Source organism: Schistocerca nitens, chromosome 8 (genome assembly GCF_023898315.1).
Source record: "Schistocerca nitens isolate TAMUIC-IGC-003100 chromosome 8, iqSchNite1.1, whole genome shotgun sequence".
Lineage (NCBI taxonomy): Eukaryota > Metazoa > Arthropoda > Insecta > Orthoptera > Acrididae > Schistocerca > Schistocerca nitens.
In genome coordinates this window covers 245893892-245908964 of record NC_064621.1, presented here as the reverse complement: position 1 = coordinate 245908964, position 15073 = coordinate 245893892, and positions in this window count along the sequence as shown.

Sequence of the window (15073 nt, the reverse complement as noted above, 5' to 3'; positions counted from 1 at the left end):
TCAGTCGTTTGAAAACCACTGGGAACTGCAATTCTTTTTTGTAGCCGTTGGTGAAAACTCACAGTGTTTGCTGCGCCGCCGAATAATAGGCGGCCAGCGTAAGTTTTCAATTGAAAGACACTACAGTACATATCACAAAGACGAGTGTAGTGTACCCAACAGTGAAGACGGCAAGCAAAATTAAATGTCCTTAATAAAATGGATGAGACACATCAACTCGTTTTTACTGTACGTCAAAGTAACTGATACTTCTTGAACTCTTAGTTTCTTGTGTTACATTCATGTCTGTTTTACTGTACGCTGTACAATGTACTGTTTTCAATTTTCCAGAATGACAACCACACTAAATCTTCACAGCGAGCAAGTTTTAGAATCGCATTAAGAATTGCACAATTTGGGAAACCTTTTTCCGAAGGGGAGTTCGTGAAAGGGTGTCTGATGCTGCAGAACTTGTGTGTCCCACGAACGTTAGCAGGTTTCAAGAAATCAGTCTATCCAAACATACAGTGACAAGACGTATCAGTGCTATGGCCGGCGATCTGCACAAGCAGCTAATAAATAAAACTAAATACTTTGTTGCTTTCTCTGTTGCGCTCGATGAAGCAACAGATCTTACAGATACAGCTCGGGTTGTGATATACATACGAGGTGTCGATAACGCATTTTGTGTAACAGAGGAGCGACATCTGTGCGTAGAAACATGAACTACATGAACGCTGACGGCTGCGGCGTGCACGCTGTGACTCGGAAGTTGCACATGTGCAAGAGCACCGCACGCGTGCAGAATTTCTGGCCGCTGCCTTACTAGGCAAGGTCCTAGTGGAGGTGGTTTGCCATTGCCTTCCTCCGACCGTAATGGGGATTAATGATGATGATGATGACGACGCAACACCCAGTCATCTCGAGACAGGAAAAATCCCTGACCCCGCCGGGAATCGAACCCGTGACCCCGTGCTCGGGAAGCGAGAACGCTACCGCGAGACCACGAGCTGCGGACAATACAAGCACTTACAGGGTGCCAGTTGTTGAACTATATGAAAAAACGACGACTTATCTTAGAAGCTAGACTAAGAAAAGGCAAACCTACGTTTCTAGCATTTGTAGACTTGGAGAAAGCTTTTGACAATGTTGACTGGAATGCTCTCTTTCAAATTCTGAAGGTGGTAGGGGTAAAATACAGGGAGCGAATGGCTATTTACAATTTGTACAGAAACCAGATGGCAGTTATAAGAGTCGTGGGACATGAAAGGGAAGCAGTGGTTAGGAAGGGAGTGAGACAGGGTTGTAGCCTCTCTCCGATGCTATTCAATCTGTATATTGAGCAAGCAGTAAAGGAAACAAAAGAAAAATTCGGAGTAGGAATTAAAATCCATGGAGAAGAAATAAAAACTTGGAGGTTCACCGATGACATTGTAATTCTGTCAGAGACAGCAAAGGACCTTGAAGAGCAGTTGAACGGAATGGACAGTGTCTTGAAGGGAGGATATAAGATGAAAATCAACAAAAGCAAAACGAGGATAATGGAATGCAATCAAATTAAGTCGGGTGATGCTGAGGGAATTAGATTAGCAAATGAGACACTTAAAGTAGTAAAGGAGTTTTGCTATTTCGGGAGCAAAATAACTGATGATGGTCGTTGTAGAGAGGATATAAAATGTAGATTGGCAATGGCAAGGAAAGTGTTTCTGAAGAAGAGAAATTTGTTAACATCGAGTATAGATTTAAGTGTCAGGAAGTCTTTTCTGAAAGTATTCGTATGGAGTGTAGCCATGTATGGAAGTGAAACATGGACGATATACAGTTTGGACAAGAAGAGAATAGAAGCTTTCGAAATGTGGTGCTACAGAAGAATGCTGAAGATTAGATGGGTAGATCACATAACTAATGAGGAGGTATTGAATAGGATTGGGGACAAGAGGAGTTTGTGGTACAACTTGACCAGAAGAAGGGATCGGTTGGTAGGACACGTTCTGAGGCATCAAGGGATCTCCAATTTAGTATTGGAGGGCAGCGTGGAGGGTAAAAAACGTAGAGGGAGACCAATAGATGAATACACTAAGCAGATTCAGAAGGATGTAGGCTGCAGTACGTACTGGGATATGAAGAAGCTTGCACAGGATAGAGTAGCATGTAGAGCTCCATCAAACCAGTCTCAGGACTGAAGACCACAACAACAACGACATGAAAAAACGTAAATTAATTGCAAACTCTGGGATGCACACACTTTATTCAACACGTAAACGTCACTACAGATATTCGGATTCAGGTTATGATACCTTCGATATGCCTGCCAGCACTGGTGATGATGTGGCGCAGACGAATAGCGAAATTCTGCATGACCCGCTGAAGTGTCCGAACATCGATACTGTAGATGACGTGCTGACCTTCTGAATGGCTGTTCTCATCTCAGCAATGGTTTTGGGGTTATTGCTGTACACTTTGTCCTCAATATAGCCCCATAAAAAGGAGTCGCATGTGTTCTGATCCGAAGAATACGGCAGCCATACTACCCATGCCAGTGGCCTATGGATACCACACAGCCAGAATGTGGTCCGCTGAGTGCTCCTCCACGACATCAAACGCTCTCTTACTTCTATGGGGTCGAGCTCCGTCTTGCATGAACCACATCTTTTCGAAAGCAGTGTCACTTTGGATAATGCGGATGAACTCATCTTCCAAATCAAGGAATATTGCACCGATTATTCCGTGACTAGGCATTCTACACCACATCGTCACCCATTGAGGGAGAAGAGACTTCTGGATCGCGAAATATGGATTCTCAGTCCCCCAAACGCGCCAATTTTGCATACTGACGAACCCACCCAAATAAAAGTGGGCTTCACCGCTAAACCGAATTGCATGCGCATACTAATTCCCATCATGCCCCGCGGCCAACCGTGCAGTTTGAACGTCCTAACTCAAACCATTCAGAAGTTATGACGATTTTATTTCATATCTTTCAATAATAGTCAATCTGCCAGCAGCAATTCGTATACTCTTAGCTCACTTATTCGTTACATAGTTTAATTCTTAATTTCTTTGCGTGTTTTTGGGTACTTGCATTGTTTAATTCATAAATTTCTGGCGTATTATAGTATTTGAGAGTTGTAGCATCGCGTTTTAGTACCTGAATAGTGTAAATTCGCGTAGTCGTCTGTCTTCTGTTTTTGTTTCGAACGGCCAGTGTCGGTTGGTCACAGCCAGTGTGCTCCCTGCCGCCGTTGGACAAGCAGCTGCAAGCCACAAGTCGTATACTCTTAGCTCACTTATTTGTTACGTAGTTTAATTCTTAATTTCTTTGCGTGTTTTTGGGTACTTGCATTGTTTAATTCACAAATTTCGTGCAGACTCTGCAAGAGAGGCGCTCTGCATCGCGGTGTAGCTTGCTGTCCAGGTACAAATGGCTCTGAGCATTATGGGACTTGACATCTGTGGTCATCAGTCCCCTAGAACTTAGAACTACTTAAACCTAACTAACCTAAGGACATCACACACATCCATGCCCGAGGCAGGATTCGAACCTGCGACCGTATCAGTCCCGTGGTTCCGGACTGAGCGCCTAGAACCGCTAGACCACCGCGGCCGGCTTGCTGTCCAGGTTTCGAGAGGGTGCGTTTCTGGATGAGGTATCGAATATATTGCTTCCCCCTATTTATACCTCCCGAGGAGATCACGAATGTAAAATTAGAGAGATTCGAGCGCGCACGGAGGCTTTACGGCAGTCGTTCTTCCCGCGAACCATACGCGATTGGCACAGGAAAGGGAGGTAATGACAGTGGCACGTAAAGTGCCCTCCTCCACACACCGTTGGGTGGCTTTCGGAGTATAAATGTAGATGTAGATGTACACTTTCTAAGAAAAACAGTTGTTTGGGTCTAACGGTTGATTGCTGCAGCACAACTATAAAATAAATCTTGTGCAGTAGCTCTGCCTAAAACCACACTGTTAAAATACTCTGAGCGTACTCTGCTGCATTGTCATAAATAAACTCCACATTGAATGATCAAAACATATCACAAAGTCATCACACTGATGCAGCTTATTTTTTGTTCATTACAAAAATTGGGAGTGTGGTCATAGTTTATAAAGTACCAGCGACCCTCCCCAGCTACACATGGGTAGCACAAACTATCCGCAACTAGACACTTGGTTAGAAGAATAATATGTAGTGATATACACAAAATCTCCTTATGAATCTGTCTACCTATTAGTGAAAGCCTTTCCAAAATCACTACAGTAGTTCCTGGGATTAGCATTCACACAGACACAAAACCGCAGCAGGGATCTTTAATTTATAGTATGTACAGAGTTTGGTCAAGCTTCGCTGCTCTCTGGAGTTGCGGCAGCTGTTTAGTTTACTGCTTGTCCGCCAGATACCGCCTCCTCTCGAATTGAACAGCTCGTATCTCCCATCATTAACACGAGTTGTCGCTCCAAACGTCAACCAAATATGGAACAAAGAATGTTTAAAGGTAACCAATGTAAAAATAAAAGATGATATTTACGAAAATAACCTAGAGAACACACTCATTATTACTACAGGCCATAAATTACGTACACAAACCTTCCTCGTGGATCACTATATCTATTAGTGAAAGCAGTACCAGAATCCCTACAGCAGTTCTTGAGATTAGCCTGAACATAGAGAGAGACCAACGATTCAGGGGACTGTATAATGCGAATATATTTGCACTTTCTTGCACGCTTTTTGATGCTAAAAGCAACTGAACTGTTCGGGAACATCAGTTTCAATGTCTCTCCATAATATGGAGTCCAATTGAAACTTACTGTTTACATCTTTCAAAGCCCAAATTGCTAAGGCTTTGGAACAATGACTCTTGCACGAAATGATTGAACTATCCGTATAGCAAGTTTTGACATACAAGCATCAACTGTCTCAGTTCTTGCTTGAAATTTCAATTCTTGCTTTGATCTGACTGGTTGGTTGGATTTCTATTTTACTTGTACTAGCAACTTCGTTTCTCTACTTTGGGGCACCTGTGAAGGCACAGAAAGTTTTTTTATCGAAAACTAGTCCTCTTTCATTTTAAGAAAACTGTTATGAGCTTTTCTTTTAGAATGGTGTGCTACAACTTGATGATAGCATTATAGCATATACACACATCTGTTGGAATTTTACTTTCCTATTCGCTGCGGTTTTATGTTTTCAACCATATAAAACAAGAACTTCATATACTGCAAGACTTTGTCGTAACGATAAAAACGATAAAAATTGTGTTAATAGTTGATACACAGCTTAAAAATCTACTTCGTTTCACAGATAGTAATAAACAGAATGAAGATAAACGAAGGAAAAGTGAAAAGTGCAAGAATCCGCAAGCATAAATTTACACCAAAGTGTCACTGGAAGGAAAGACCATAGACAGGTAAAATCTTTTAGACACTTCTGACTTTAGCAGTGGAAAACGGAAGCTGTGTCGAAGAAACAAATAAGATAACCATGGGAAATAAGATGACAAGTTTAATGACAGTAAAGAGTATTTAGTGTTTTTTCTGGAGTTTATTGATAATGGTAGTGCATCGCGGACTGTTTGTCAGAATGATGAACAATTCTTGTATAGTTTTAAAATGTGATTGTGGAGTGAAAAATCTTTAAATCGAAACAGAGTGACAGAATGCGAAGCTATCAATTACATTAAAAATGTGCCGGGAATAATAAGAATGAGGAAAACATCTTGAAGAAATTCTTGCTGCGTGGCATCATCAAACGGAATGCAAGGAAGAGAAATGAAGCAGAAGGCATAAATGTTTGATGAGATTTAAAAATGAAGTTAAAAGCAAATTAAAAGGAGTGGGAAACTTTCAAGCGATCTCCGCAATAAGATCTGCTACCGAAGAAGAAGAAGAAAATAGATGGCAAAGAAAGGACGGAAGGAAGGTTTCTACCTTGGGCTTTTAGTAGCAATCATCTCTGCATTCATCTGGAGTAATTTGGAGAAGCTATGAAAAAGAATACCCAGGATTTCTCGATTAAGTAAATAAACTGCAATTTGATTTCATTTGATACGTTAAAACTGGAGGACTCCGTCACAATTTGAAGCTTTTAAAAGTATCTGCACAAACAGTGAGAAAATGCGACGTTCCTGCGCGTATCAGAATCGGCCCGTTGCTTACCTCCGTGGATTTCCATCATTATGTTTCTGTACATATCTGCAAGGACAGGTCTTCATTTATGATGGTCATGTTAGTAATTAAATTGTCAAATACTGTACCACTGAGCAATACATCATCATACGTACCTACTGGTCATCCAAAGTGAACCCCAAGAAGGACCAGAGATATTACGGACAAACTGAATTGGGAGATAACACTTTGTACAAAGACCACAAGACTGGGAATACGGCACCATTTGAAGTGAAGAAGATGATGAAACCACTGTTGCGTGTTGTCGCCATTACTGGCCGTAACTGCTGCTACACGTCTCGGCATTGAATCAAAGAGTCTCTGGAATGTTGTTGGGGTATTGCAGTCCATGCTGTTTCCCCTTATTGCCAAAGTTGACGTGGTACAGCAGCAGGTTGTGTAACCCGGGCCAATCGTCACACGTCATCGACCAGACGTTTTCGATAGGCCAGAGATGGGGAGAACGGGGAGGCCAAGGCAGCAATGCAATCCAATGAGCGACGTAGTCTTAAACATTGCGTGCCACGTGTGGTCGCGCACTGTTCTGTTGTAATATGGCCGCCGGCAAGCTCTGAGGGTATGGGAGGACAACAAGCTCCAACACTTTTAGAGATATAACGCTGGCTGGTTAGTCTACCGGCGATGCGTACTACGGACTGCGGGAGTGGAATCCAGTACCACCCCAAATCGTCATACCGCGTGCAGGACCAGTACAGCGAAGCGTAAGGCAACAGTTCAACAGTCTCTCACCATGCACCATGATGTCTCCAGACTCTAATCCGACCATCGTGGTGGTGCAGGCAGAATAGGGATTCGTCGATAAAAACAATGTCAACTGAGGCCCAGTTTTAGGAACCTTAGCAAATATTTTTGTAAACCACATTGAACAGATCATTTTCACAAAATAGTAGCAAAAGAATACGACATATTATATTGGTTCAGGTATATGGATGACATCCTTTGCTTAATAGATGAACCACAAACAAAAATTGAAAAACTACATACTGACATCAACAAGATACATAAAAATATAAAATTCACGATTGAAAGAGAACAGAACAACCAAATTAACTTTCTGGATATAACAATGAAAAAACAAAACAATAAGTATATATTTGAAATTTACCATAAACCCACGGCAACGGGCATTATCATTTGCCAATCCTAGAACCTTCCATATCCACAAAAGCAAGCAGCACTTCGACACATGCTCCGTAGACTCAACACAGTACCACTCACCAAAGAAAGCTACCGAAAACAACTGGACATGATAATGCAGCTAGAATAAAATAATAGTTACAATAATGACACAGTCACAAAGCTAAACAACAAAATTAAAAGTAAAATAAAAGTAGAAAGCACCAAACCACAGACAACAACACAGCAGAACCAAACACAAACACGCAGTCCCATAACGATTACACGGGATAATCAGAAAAGATGAAAGAAAACACAAGACGGTACACAATGACAGACAAACACGAACTCACCCATAAAATCAGCAACATTTGCAAAAGACAGGGAACAAACATAGCATACACAACAGACAATTCTATACAAAATTACACCCCAAAACTGACAAAAAACAGAGACATATACCAGAAAGCAGGTATATATCAACTACAGTGTAACACTTGTGAAGGCAGATACATAGGCTGCAAGCACTATGGGACTTAACATCTGAGGTCATCAGTCCCCCAGACTTAGAACTACTTAAACCTAGCTAACCTAAGGACATCACACACATCCATGCCCGAGGCAGGATTCGAACCTGTGACCGTAGCAGCAGCGCGGTTCCGGACTGAAGCGCCTAGAACCCCTCGGCCACAACGACCGACTCAGATAGAACATTTGATGTCAGATATAAAGAACAAATGAGAGTCTGGAAATATGGGACAAACCACTCCACATTTGCAGAACACCTAAGAGAAAATGACCATAAACCAAACACTAGAGAATATGACATGAAAATAATTAGAATCAACAATAAAAAACACCTCCTAACCATGCAAGAAAATCACCACATACAGAAAACCAAATCAGAAAGGAAAATCCTGTTGAACGACCAAGTACACATGCCAAGCAATTCATTATTTACACTAATAGATAAAATAATAGAATAACGCTCTCAAAAAGGATTAATATAATAATACTGTCCAATATAATAATAATAGCACCCAGCATCTTTACACTCACTCATCCATGAATCCCTCCACAGAATATTGAAACGAAAAGTCCAATCAGCTGTCACCAAAGTTTTCAGCTTCCCCTCCCCGCGACAACACACACAAAATAAAAATTCGTCCTCTCTCTCTCTCTCATACACACACACGGTATAAACATCACCAACAGATGTTAGTCTCGAACATATACTTCTTTAGGTTGGCAACAAATATGTAAACGTACCAAGAAGAGGAAACACGTAATGGAGTCGCAATATTTACGTTGTGAAAAGCAATGACCGGCGAAATAGTTGTATCGAGTGACAAAAGAACAATAGTACACCACAAAAAAGAGTGAGAAACATGGTGAACAGTATGAGGAAGGCCAGAACACCAAGTTGTGATTATATGGCAGTAATAAAAGTGGTAGTGCGACCTCCAGACCAGATGTGAGGAAACGCAGATCAGCAAATCCTAAGTAATTACTTTTTACAAAAATATCGCGACGTAATCTGTTTAATAATCTAAAACTAACAAAACTGTATCGTTGTAGGTTCCACTGATGATGCCTTAGAACAGGAAAAGGCGAAACGCGTATGGGATAAATAAATTAACTAGCAGCAGGAAAAAGCAGTTTTATATAAAAAACAAATAAAAACAATGTCGTTCCATTCGGTTGTCCATGTCCGTCGTTCATAGCACCATTGCCGGCACAAACGAAAAAAATGTGTGGAAATCTTATGGGTTTAAAATGACTCTCAGCACAATGGGACTTAACATCTGAGGTCATCAGTCCCCTAGAACTTAGAACTACTTAAACCTAACTAACCTAAGGACATCACACACATCCATGCCCGAGGCAGGATTCGAACCTGCTACCGTAGCGGTCGCGCGGTTCCAGACTGAAGCGCCTAGAACCGCTCGGCCACACTGGCCGGCGAAATCTTATGGGACTTAACCGCTAAGGTCATCAGTCCCTAAGCTTACACGCTACTTAACCTAAATTATCCTAAGGACAAACACACACACCCATGCCCGAGGGAGGACTCGAACCTCCGCCGGGACCAGCCGCACAGTCCATGACTGCAGCGACCGGCACAAACGCCTGTGGCGTTGACTCAGTAGTAAACGCTGAAACGGATGCCTTGCGGACAGTCCACTCTGCTACAAAAGAGTCGAATGGTACTTGCGGACACTCCTCGTTGCGCAGAAGACCGAATTTGTTGTGATATGGTTCGTGATGGGGCAGAGCGATCCATCACAATCATGCGCACAATATGCCTATGATCACGTGCAGTAGAGCAATGACGGGGGTGCAGTCGGTCCCGGGAATCCGACTTTCCCTCCTTCATCCAGGCATTACAGATTCGCGTCACAGTTGCTTGGTTCCGTCCGACACGATCGCCGATTTCTCTGAGGGATAATCCGCAACCCCTATAGCCAACTGTACTTCCTCGGTTGAAACGTGCTAGAAAGACGCTCGTTGTCCTCTTGGCCTACTGAAGCTGCTTACGCAAAACAACCGCACATAAGAACATTTCCAGTACGTCCACATGGCCGTCTGTTCCCCCTTTATATACCAGCGCTTGCAGGTGGCGTTATTACCGTCTGTGATGTGCACCTGCGCTGAAATGATAATCATATGCACCACTCGTCGCCACAAACGCATGCTGCAAATTTCACCTGTTGCATTCTGGGTGGCCAGCCCTGAATGTAGGTGGAGATGTACACTTTTACTTAGTAATATTATTAAAATTCTATTCAGTAACACAAGTGTAATCGCTAGACGACAGGTTACAAGAGAAGAGCAGCAAATGAATGAAACGTCTCTTCTTCTACATTTTTATAAAATCTGTGGATTAGCCCATTTTTCCGTTCATGTGTTAAAGACGAACAGTGTAACCAGTAAGCTGTATCTTATCCAAAACAACGGTGCATTCCAGAGGAATTAGCTCTTTGCCTGCTATCAATGCCGTAGCTTCTCTCTCGCCTTCTGTATAACAGAGTCAGTATTCCTGCCTCGTCTGTGAAAACTTTGGCAATGATCTCGGCCCATGCAACACTCGCAAAGGCATCCACCACAGGACCTACTACTTCATACTCAACCATTTCTGTCGTTGAATTATTCCTCAATAAAAATACACAAATTTCATGATAAGCATTTATAAACGTTCAGAGAATGAACCTTATGGTGTGTATGTGGCAGACTAACAAGAACCATATGAATACTGTGGCTTCTATCTCACACGATAACTTGTCAGTCCTCGTGAATTAAGTGACCGCTAAATTTTAACAAAGCAGAGACCCCTGCAGTGGCATGTAAGGCTATAAACTGCACAAGCTGCCACATCCATTTCAAGAACCGCTGGTACATCACGCACTCATGTCGTTATGCTTCCACTAATATCAACAGAGATAGTTGGCTTCCTGCCAGCAAGGATGTAACAATCCAGCCACGTCATGCAAGGGATGTAAACATCTTTAAGGAATCCAACGGCCTTGCCACAGTAGTAAACATCGTTTCCCATCAAATAACCGAAACTAAGCACTGTCAGGCTTGGCTAGCACTTGGATGGGTGACCATCCAGGTCTGCCGAGTGCTGTTGGCAAGTGGGGTGCACTCAGCCCTTCTGAGGCCAACTGAGGCGCTACTTGACTAAGAAGTAGAAACTCCTGACGGTAGCCAGGAGAGCGGTGTGCTCACCACATGCCCTTCCATATCCTCATCCAGTGACTCGGTAGCGTTGGGCCTTCCGCGGCCTGATCAGACGGAGTTGTTGTTGTAAGGAATCCACATCGGCTCCAAAACAATATTTTGGTAACATGCACTCTTTTACTATCATCACCTACCCACTGATGATGCCTCGACCGTATCGACCTGAGGAAATTTACCCAATATATCCATTTCGGAAAAGTTACTGACAGTGTTTAGCCACGCAAGCCGGCCGTTGTGGCCGAGCGATTCTGGGCGCTTCAGTCTGGAACCGAGCGACCGCTACGGTCGCAGGTTCGAATCCTGCCTCGGGCATGGATGTGTGTGATGTCCTTAGGTTACTTAGGTGTAAGTAGTACTAAGTTCTAGGGGACTGATGACCTCGGATGTTAAGTCCCATAGTGCTCAGGGCCATTTGAACCATTTTTAGCCACGCAAGAACATCGGACAACTCCTGAGGAAGAGCCCAGCAGAGCAGTCAAACATCGAGTTTAGAGAAAAAGATGAAGAGGAATTACTCAGATTTTACTTCCAGTTCACCTATGAGAAAGACTGATGACCATAGATGTTAAGTCCCATAGTGCTCAGAGCCAACCTATGAGAAACCTCTCTTCCACATCCTAGACGCGAGACACGAGTAATGATGACGCAAGCTGGCAAGTGTTGTCATACTTCTTCGTCGTTTAGCTCCAGTCAATCAGCCAGTCTGCCTCTGCTGTTTGAACAATGTTACTTTGTCACCTTTTTGGTCATGACACTTGTTTCGTAAGAGATTTTATATTAGCAGCTAAGAATTCAAAATTGTCTGTTAAAGCTTTCAAAGAACGGATCTAATTGTAGCTTGTTATACTGCAGTGCTGAATCAGGACTAGAAAAAAGAATTTTTGCCGCCTTTTCAAGAAAGTAAAATAGAAGTATTTATAAGCCACTATTTTCTCCTGATTGAACTTGTCCAGTATTTTCAGTGTCTCAGTAAGTTGGAAAGCTGTTTTCAGAAACTGTTTCTTTGTCACCGTGACAACACAACAGACGGATCTTTATACGTGATCCTCAAACAAACAAACATTCAATCTAGTCAAAAAGGCCAAGTCCAGATGTAAATTTAATTTCTTCATCTCGTATTGCAAACAGAAACTTGAGCATTTAAGGTGCTGTACTGCACTTCGTACAGGACGGTTGCTTGATACACAAGACGTTGCTTTATATCCTACTGAAACACAGATGATACGTAAAACAAGACAAGTAATGACTTCAAACATGCAACAATGTGGAATACCACTAACTTCATAATCAAGAGTTTCCATCGAAACGGTACGAGGTAGATACTAGCAACCTGTTACTAAAAATTGCCTGAAAATATAGGTAAAATGACATAAATACGACATAAAACATATGTATAGGGAGCTACAAAATGTCACAGAGAAAAAAAAAACTTTATGGGAGGTTAGAACTGAAATTATAAAAAGGATAAGTAATTTAAAATCGCTGTGTTTCTCTGTAAGGTACCTCATTCTTTGAAGATGTACATAAATAGTTTCATACATACTAAGGCCCCCCCATGAACCATGGACCTTGACGTTGGTGCGGAAGCTTGCGTGCCTCAGTGATACAGATGGCCGTACCGTAGGTGCAACCACAACGGAGGGGGTATCTGTTGAGAGGCCAGACAAACGTATGGTTCCTGAAGAGGGGCAGCAGCCTTTTCAATAGTTGCAGGGGCAACAGTCTAGATGATTGACTGATCAGGCCTTGTAACACTAACAAAAATGGCCCTGCTGTGCTGGTACTGCGAACGGATGAAAGCAAAGGGAAACTACGGCCGAAATTTTTCTGCGGGCATGCAGTTTCACTGTATGGTTACATGATGATGGCGTCCTCTTGGGTAAAATATTCCAGAGGTAAAATAGTCCCCAATTCGGATCTCTGGGCGGGGACTACTCAAGAGGACGTCGTTATCAGGAGAAAGAAAACTGGCATTCTACGGATCGTAGTATGGAATGTCAGATTCCTTAATCGGGCAGGTAGGTTAGAAAATTTAAAAAGGGAAATGGATAGATTGAAGTTAGATATAGTGGGAATTAGTGAAGTTCGGTGGCAGGAGGAGCAAGACTTTTGGTCAGGTGAATACAGGGTTATAAACACAAACTCAACTAGGGGTAATGCAGGAGTAGGTTTAATAATGAATAAAAAAAATAGGAGTGTGGGTAAGCTACTACAAACAGCATGGTGAACGCATTATTGTGGTCAAGATAGACACGAAGCCCATGCCTACTACAGTAGCACAAGTTTCTATGCCAACTAGCTCTACAGATTATGAAGAAATTGATGAAATGTATGACGAGATAAAAGAAATTATTCAGGTAGTGAAGGGAGACAAAAATTTAATAGTCATTGGTGAATGGAATTCGAGAGTAGGAAAAGGGAGAGAAGGAAACATAGAGGGTGAATATGGATTGGGGGTAAGAAATGAAAGAGGAAGCCGTCTGGTAGAATTTTGCACAGAGCATAACTTAATTACAGCTAACACTTGGTTCAAGAATCATAAAAGAAGGTTGTATACATGGAAGGATCCTAGAGATACTAGAAGGTATCAGATAGATTATATAATGGTAAGACAGAGATTTAGGAACCATGTTTTAAATTGTAAGACATTTCCAGGGGCAGATGTGGACTCTGACCACAATCTATTGGTTATGAGCTGTAGATTAAAACAGAAGAAACTGCAAAAAGGTGGGAATTTAAGGAGATGGGATCTGGAAAAACTGATTAAACCAGAGGGTACCAGGGAGAGCATAAGGGAACAATTGTCACAAATGGGGGAAAGAAATACAGTAGAAGAAGAATGGGTAGCTCTGAGGGATGAAGTAGTGAAGGCAGCAGACGATCAAGTAGGTAAAAAGACGAGGGCTAGTAGAAACCCTTAGGTAACAGAAGAAATATTGTATTTAATTGATGAAAGGAGAAAATATAAAAACGCAGTAAATGAAGCAGGCAAAAAGGAATACAAACGTCTCAAAAATGAGATCGACAGGAAGTCCGAAATGACTAAGCAGGGATGGCTAGAGGACAAATGTAAGGATGTAGAGGCTTATCTCACTAGGGGCAAGATAGATACTGCCTACAGCAAAATTAAAGAGACCTTTGGAGGAAAGAGAGCCACTTGTATGAATATCAAGAGCTTAGATGGGAACCCAGTTCTAAGCAAAGAAGGGAAAGCAGAAAGGTGGAAGGAGTATATAGAGGGTCTATACAAGGGCGACGTACTTGAGGACAATATTCTGGAAATAGAAGAGAATGTAGATGAAGACGAAATGGGAGATATGATACTGCATGAAGAGTTTGACAAAGCACTGAAAGACCTGAGCCGAAACAAGGCCCCGGGAGTAGACAACATTCGATTAGAACTACTGACGGCCTTGGGAGAGCCATTCCTGACAAAACTCTACCATCTGGTGAGCAAGATGTATGAGACAGGCGAAATACCCTCAGGCTTCAAGAAGAATATAATAATTCCAATCCCAAAGAAAGCAGGTGTTGACAGATGTGAAAATTACCGAACTATCAGTTTAATAAGTCACAGCTGCAAACTACTAACGCGAATTCTTTACAGACGAATGGAAATACTGGCAGAAGCCGACCTCAGGGAAGATCAGTTTGGATTCCGTAGAAATGTTGAAACACGTGAGGCAATACTGACCTTATGACTTATCTTAGAAGAAAGATTAAGGAAAGGCAAACCTACGTTTCTAGCATTTGTAGACTTGGAGAAAGCTTTTGACAATGTTGACTGGAATACTCTCTTTCAAATTCTGAAGGTGGCAGGGATAAAATACAGGGAGCAAAAGGCTATTTACAATTTGAACAGAAACCAGATGGCAGTTATAAGAGTCGAGGGACATGAAAGGGATGCAGTGGTTGGGAAAGGAGTGAGACAGGGATGTAGCCTCTCCCCGATGTTATTTAATCTGTATATTGAGCAAGCAGTAAAACAAACAGAAGAAAAATTCAGTGTAGGTATTAAAATCCATGGAGAAGAAATAAAAACTTTGAGGTT